This window comes from Spermophilus citellus (genome assembly GCF_964194105.1).
Source record: "Spermophilus citellus genome assembly, chromosome: 16".
NCBI classification, from domain to species: domain Eukaryota; kingdom Metazoa; phylum Chordata; class Mammalia; order Rodentia; family Sciuridae; genus Spermophilus; species Spermophilus citellus.
In genome coordinates, this window is record NC_138196.1 from 76,478,698 (window position 1) to 76,486,279 (window position 7,582).

The window sequence follows — 7,582 nt, forward strand, 5'->3', positions numbered from 1 at the left end:
CTGGAAATCCATATGCAACAAAATGAAACTGAATCCCTTTCTCTCGCCATGCACAAAAGTTAACTCAAAATGGATCAAGGAGCTTGATATCAAATCAGAAACTCTGCGTCTGATAGAAGAAAAAGTTGGCTCCGATCTACAGATTGTGGGGTCGGGCTCCAAATTCCTTAATAGGACACCCATAGCACAAGAGTTAACAACTAGAATCAACAAATGGGACTTAATTAAACTTAAAAGTTTTTTCTCAGCAAAAGAAACAATAAGAGAGGTAAATAGGGAGCCTACATCCTGGGAACAAATTTTTACGCCTCACACTTCAGATAGAACCCTAATATCCAGAGTATACAAAGAACTCAAAAAATTAGACAATAAGATAACAAATAACCCAATCGACAAATGGGCCAAGGACCTGAACAGACACTTCTCAGAGGAGGATATACAATCAATCAACAAGTACATGAAAAAATGCTCTCCATCTCTAGCAGTCAGAGAAATGCAAATCAAAACCACCCTAAGATACCATCTCACTCCAGTAAGATTGGCAGCCATTATGAAGTCCAACAACAACAAGTGCTGGAGAGGATGCAGGGAAAAGGGTACACTTGTTCATTGTTGGTGGGACTGCAAATTGGTGCGGCCAATTTGGAAAGCAGTTTGGAGATTCCTGGGAAAGCTGGGAATGGAACCACCATTTGACCCTGCTATTGCCCTTCTCGGACTATTCCCTGAAGACCTTAAAAGAGCATGCTACAGGGATACTGCCACATCGATGTTCATAGCAGCACAATTCACAATAGCTAGACTGTGGAACCAACCCAGATGCCCTTCAATAGATGAATGGATAAAAAAAATGTGGCATCTATACACAATGGAGTACTATGCAGCAATAAAAAATGACAAAATCATAGAATTTTCAGGGAACTGGATGGCACTAGAGCAGATTATGCTTAGTGAAGCTAGCCAGTCCCTAAAAAACAAATACCAAATGTCTTCTTTGATATAATGAGAGCAACTATGAACAGAGCAGGGAGGAAGAGTAGGAAGAAAAGATTAACATTAAACAGAGACATGAGATGGGAGGGAAAGGGAGAGAAAAGGGAAATTGCATGGAAACGGAGGGAGACCCTCATTGCTATACAAAATTACATATAAGAGGTTGTGAGGGGAATGGGAAAATAAACAAGGAGAGAAATGAATTACAGTAGATGGGGTAGAGAGAGAGGTTGGGAGGGGAGGGGAGGGGGGATAGTAGGGGTTAGGAAAGGTAGCAGAATACAACAATTACTAATAGCGCATTATGTAAAATTGTGGATGTGTAACCGACGTGATTCTGCAATCTGCATTTGGGGTAAAATTGGGAGTTCATAACCCACTTGAATCTAATGTATGAAATATGATATGTCAAGAGCTTTGTAATGTTGTGAACAACCAATAAAAAAATTAAAATAAAATAAAATAAAATATGAAAAAAAAAAAGATGTGGGCTTTCGATCATTTATCAAGAGGTGCAGGAAGGAAAGCATGACAGGTGAAGACAGAGGAGATGTAACTGGCCCAGACGCTCCATGGGCAGCTCAGGGAGGAGGCCCGAGGTTCTCAGACCAGAGGCAGCAGAGAGGAGCCCAGCAGTGGCCAGTGTTAGCTTACCGTGGGCGCAGGCCCTGTCCTACAGGAACACGCACCCCACCAGGGCCAGCTGTGAGAGTAGTTCCGTGGCACTCCTGTGATGGCATCTCATCATGCTGGGATCTGGAGCTGATGGTCACACCACCAGGGCAGACCCTTCCAGAGCAGAGAGACTCAGGATCAAGAAACCAGGGCAGGGACTCCAGAAACCCAGGGTCACGTTGGGAAGCACAAAGTCAGAAGTGTCAGGCCCACAAGGAGTCAGGTGCCCAGGTCAGAGGGACTGCCACAGTGATGTCACCTTACCCACATGACAGAGATGTCACCTTACCCACTGCCTGCTCAGGATCACCTTCTTGCCCTTGAAGCCCAGGCCCCTGAGCTTTCTCGGGAGGAAGCAGCACTACACATTAGCAAATGGAGGAAGCTGTAGCCTTCCATGTTAATTAAGCTGGTGGCTGGAGGGAGTCCCCCCCTCAACTGCAGGCTCATCTTCCAAGAGCACCTAATGACTACAGTGGCCTGTTAAAAAGGCAAGGCAACCAATTTGCATATGTTACTACGTTTTTGCATAGTCAGCAAAGTTTTATAAGTTGGATAAAATCCAAAGCTTATTAAGGACACATAAACCTGCAGAATGCTTACTCAGAACAATCACAGTGAATTCCCTATTGAACTAATGGGCCAGTTACCTGCATGTGGGTTTTTCTCCTCTGGGTTTTCTGTAGTGTTCCTTGGTCTTGGAACAGGTCACTACAGCCACGCTGCCTACCAGTGGTCCCTTCCTCTGCACAAGTCCCTCTTCCCATGTGCTGAGAAATTGCAAACTGGAGTTCATGGCAGTCTGAACAAAGCAGCAGGCCATTAGCTTCATACCTGTGTCTGTGAGGGAACAGGGTGCCTGTAAATCCTTGTTTCCTGTTTCAGGGGTGTTCTGTAGTACCACCATGGGGACTGTGCTGGGGAGGACTCACCCTGTGGGGTTGGCGAGGCTCCACTTGCAGAGGGAGTCAACAATGGAGACCCAAAAAGGTTGCTCAGGGCAGGCCAAGAACATAAATCTGCTTCCCTCTGACATTCCATATACTTTGCATGTATCAAAGCTCACAAATTTAGTAAGGAAAAAGGAAGAACAGAATAAAAACTATTACAAGTCACTTCACCAAAAAAAAAAATATGCAAATGGCAAATAAACATGATCCTGGTTTGTTGGTGCTGATGTAGCAAATTACCTAAGACAGGTTGACTTGTTATAAACAAAGGAAATTCACTTCTCACAGTTCAGAGGTTGGTAAATCCAAGCTGAAGGTGTTGGCAGATTCTATATCTAGAGAGGGTCTACTTTGTGATTCATGATGGTGTCTTCTTACTGTGCCTTTGTGGTGGAAGGCAGCAAATGAGCTTCCTCTGGGCTATTTTATGTGATCAGGAGCCCTTATGATCGAATCACCTTTCAAAGACCCAACCTCCTAACCATATCACAATGCTGATTAGGTTTTGACATTTGAATTTTGGGAAGACACAAACATCATAGTACATAAGAAAATATTCTCCACATTATATGCCACAAGGAAAATGCAAATGAGATGATAACGATAGTCTGCTACATGTCCATTGGATGGTGTTGGAACTCTAACACCATCAAATGCTGAGGCACATGTGGAGCCACAGGAACTCTCACTCATTTCTTGTGAGGACACAAAATGGTACAGCCACAGTGGAAGATATTTTGGAGGTTTTTTTTACAAAAACTAAACCCTAGGAACCAGCAATCACTCTCCTTGGTAGTTCCCTAGAGGAGCTGGAAATGTATCCAAACAAAACCCTGCACAAGGTATTCACAGCAGCTTTACTCATATCTGCCAACGCTTAGAAGCAACCAAGACCTCTGCAGAAGGGGAAGAGATGAACACACACTAGGGCATCCAGACCACAGACTAGTACTCAGTGCTGAAAGGAAATGATCTCTCAAGCCACAAAAGACAGCAGGAATCTTCAGTGAAAGAAGCCAGTCTGGGGCTGGGGTTGTGGCTCAGTGGTAGAGAGTGCCTAGCACATGTGAGTCACTGGGCTCCATCCTCAGCACTACCTAAATAAAATAAAGTTATAGGAAAAAGAAAAAGAAGCCAGTCTAAAAAGGTTTAAAACTATATGATTCTAACTAAATGAGATTCTTAAAAAGACAAAACTATGGAAACAAGAAAAAGATCAAGATAGCCTGGGATTCCAGGGCAGGGGGTAGGGGTAGGGGTAGCACAGAGAACATCCAGGGCAGTGAAACTATGCTACGATGCCACTAAAATCTGGGATCCACATCAGTCTATGCTTGTCCAAACCCATAGAATGCACAACAACAGGCGTGCACTCCCTGTGAACTGTGGGATTGGAGTGATGCTGATGTATCAATGCAGGTCTGTTATTCACAGCAAATATCCCCTAACCAGTGGGTTCTGGGTGCAAAGGATTGCACTCCTATGGTGCCTCCCACTGAGAGAGCAGCGTCTGGTTGTCCTTAGTTGTTATGGTCCCAATACCTGACTCTGGGGACATGTGGGACCCTGGAGGTGAACTCCACAGTGGAGCCTTGGAGCGGTCCAGAGAGCATGTCAATGGCCTCTTATGTCAAGTCAGAATCCCAGGCTGGGGGCTGGAGAGACAATGAAGATCAGTGACAATGAAGATAGCACAACTAAGATGTTCTTCCCAGAGGCAAAGTTATTAAAGTTTGATGTCAACTTGGGTGGGGGCAAGTGATGCTATTTCTTGAGTCAGGAACAAATCACCACCTCCCACAGGATGATAGGCCTTTCCCCCGGAGATGAGAAAGACAATCATGGAAAGAAACACACCAGCCAAGTGGGCGAGAAAAATGACTCAGGTATTGTATTTTCTGTGTTTCATCAAGAAATGCATCATTCTGCAGATGGGGCCGACTCAGTGGTGTTAGGAAAAGCAAACTGCGAAGGTCTACAATGGCGACAGCTGTGTCTGTCCAGGGCTGGCCAGGGTGTGGCGTGGTGAGCAGGTCACCCCTACCCTCACCCAGGTCCTTCATAGATGGTGCGTTTTCCCACTGTATTAATAAGCAAATGGCAGGTGGAGTGATTAACTGGAGATCTCATAGTTAACGCTCTTCCCACTGAACTATCCTTACTGGGGACAGTGCTCAGAGGCTGGTGGAATAGATTAAGAATCAAATCTTCAGCAGGTGGCTGAGGCTCTAGGAGACAGGGACATTGTACACTATCTACAAGAGGAAGAACAGACAGGAACAACTTAAGGATGACAAGTTAAGCACGTTAAACAGTAAAATCTCAAAGCACTATAACCAGAAACGGCATTTTAAAATGACTACAGGGAATTAGAGTTTAAAGAAAAATGTGCACAATTAGGAATAGATTCCTTCAGACCCTTTAGCAGGGAGTCTTCCTAGGAAAATTAGGAGTTCGCCCTCCCACGGCATCAGCGGGTCACTGTCAACCAGGAAACCCCACCTGCTGAGAAGAACCAACCACAGGAGGCAAATCCAGCGGCCAACATAACACAGGGCACATTGGGGAGGAAGCTTACTTCAGAACTGGGTGACAGAGAAAGATGGAGCCCTGAGCAATTTCAAACCAGACAGTCACCCCTCTGTGCAACCACCCCATGCTCAGACCTGAACGAGCCAAGGACAATGGGGACACAGAGGCGGAGGCATCAGAACATAGACCACCAGGAGGAGGAACGTGTTCCCACGAGGCCCTGGGCAGACCTGCTTGAGCATAATCGTGAATTGTGTAAAGTGTGCTGTTCTGCCTGCTGACATCCATCGACGTTGCTTGTGAAATAAGTATTTTTACTTAAAGGTAACAGAGGAGTACGTGGATGCGGTCATTTGTTCCTGGTGTTCGTCCCCAGGGATCAACTCCTGCCATCTCCCACTAGAGAATGGGGAGCCTCCAGGGCAGACGCTCAGCCTCCAGCCCAGGTGGGCCCCTCCTGGTGGTGTGCAACTTTCTCTTTTATTCCTGTCTCTGCCTTCATGCCCTTCCCTCTCTTCTGCAGGGACTCACTGAAGTGACTTTGATAGATCCTCTTAAATATGTATGTGTTGTCATAAAAGTATAGCTTTAGGTGTATATGTGTATATGTGTGCTCAGTTTACATAAATACTGTGCTTTATAGCTGGCTCTGCTCTTTTCCCCTACCAGCCCTGTGTTTTATGACCCAGGCAGCTGGATGCAATGATTCCACCACCTTCAGATCTGCACGGGACTCCACAGAGCTCCCCCTCCACTTCTCCACCCACTGGGGAGATGGGCTTCCACACACATCTTCATGTGGACTCCCCCACAAACCTACAAGTTTCTCTGCAGTAAACACCCAGGAGTGGTTTTGGGATCTTAAAGTACATGGTACCCACTTTCCCTGGGTCTTGGACCCCAGCAACCTCTAAGGACTGCCTCAGATGGTTGCTCCTTCCCTGCGTCCCCGTCCACTCTTCATGCACAACTGACCATTTTTATCCAACTGATACACATTGAGTCCTATCTTGTCAATTCAGTCTGCGGTGAACCAACTATTGACAATGTAAGACATCTCCCCAGGCCTGTAGCCAGCTCATACTTGGTTTTCTATGAATTGTTTTGTTTTCTTTAAATCATCCATTTTTCTAGAGGTTCCTGTATGTTTCTTACTGATTTGTCTAGAGCTCTTTTATATTCTAGACATCAACGCCCTAGATATGCAAAGTTTTAAGCATCACAAACATCTTCCTCTCCCAGTCTGTCACATGCCCATTGCTTAACTTAATCTAGGGAGTCTCTGAAATCTTTCTAAGGTTTTGAATTTAAAAAAAAAACAAACTTTAATACCATCACACTTGAGAGCAAGTCGACTCCCTACAATGGCGGTCATGATTTGGTACTGCACTGGGCAGGCTGATGACTATTCCAGAGTGTGGTTCTAGCTAAACATCTTCCTGTGTGACTACCACACTTCAGAAACCTTCACTTCAGTTATTTTAGGGTTCATGGTTGCCTGCCTTCACTTCCCTGAGACAAACCATCTTGAAGCCACAGAAAAATTAAGCCCTTGGATTATCGGCCACCTCATCTAAACTGTGGAAGCAACCTAGATGCCCTTCAATAGATAAATGGATCAAGAAAATGTGGTATATATACACAATGGAATATTACTCAGCATTAAAAGAGAATAAAATTATGGCATTTGCAGGTAAATGGATGGAGTTGGAGAATATCATGCTAAGTGAAGTAAGCCAATCCCAAAAAACCAAAGGCCAAATGCTCTCTCTGATAAATAGATGTTGATTCATAACTGGGGGCGGGCATGGGAACTTTGATGGGGCAAAGAGGAGGTTGGGGGGGTACATGGGGGCAGGAAAGATGTTGAGATAAGATGGACATCATTACTTTAGGTACATGTATGACAGCACATATGGTGTGACACTACATTGTGTACAATCAGAGAAATGAAAAGTTGTGCTGCAATTGTGTAGAATGAATCAAAATGCAATCTGCTGTCATATGTACCTAATTAAATTAATGAATGAATGAATGAAAAGAAACTGAGAGCTGAGTTTCTCACCATCTCATCCTAACCCCCCTGCTGCAATGGGAAGCCCCCAGGTCAGGTGGCTCATGCTTATTCTGCAGGCTTTTTGTTTTTCTTGATGATGTCTTGATGTCTTTCTTGATGTGCACCCTCACCTGTCACCAGAATGTCTTTGCCAGAGTTCTCATCTTGTCACTCCCCACTTCATAAATGTTGTAGATGCTGGACACTCTAAAGCCAACTCCCTGCAGCTTCCCATTCACTTCCTTGATCCAGCAAAGGCCCCATCTGTTACAGGTGGACCTTGATACCACATCTGCATGGCTCAACATACATGTTTTTAACCATTGTGTTATTCTATCTTCTCTTAGACCGTTTTCTTCTGCTATAACAAAATACC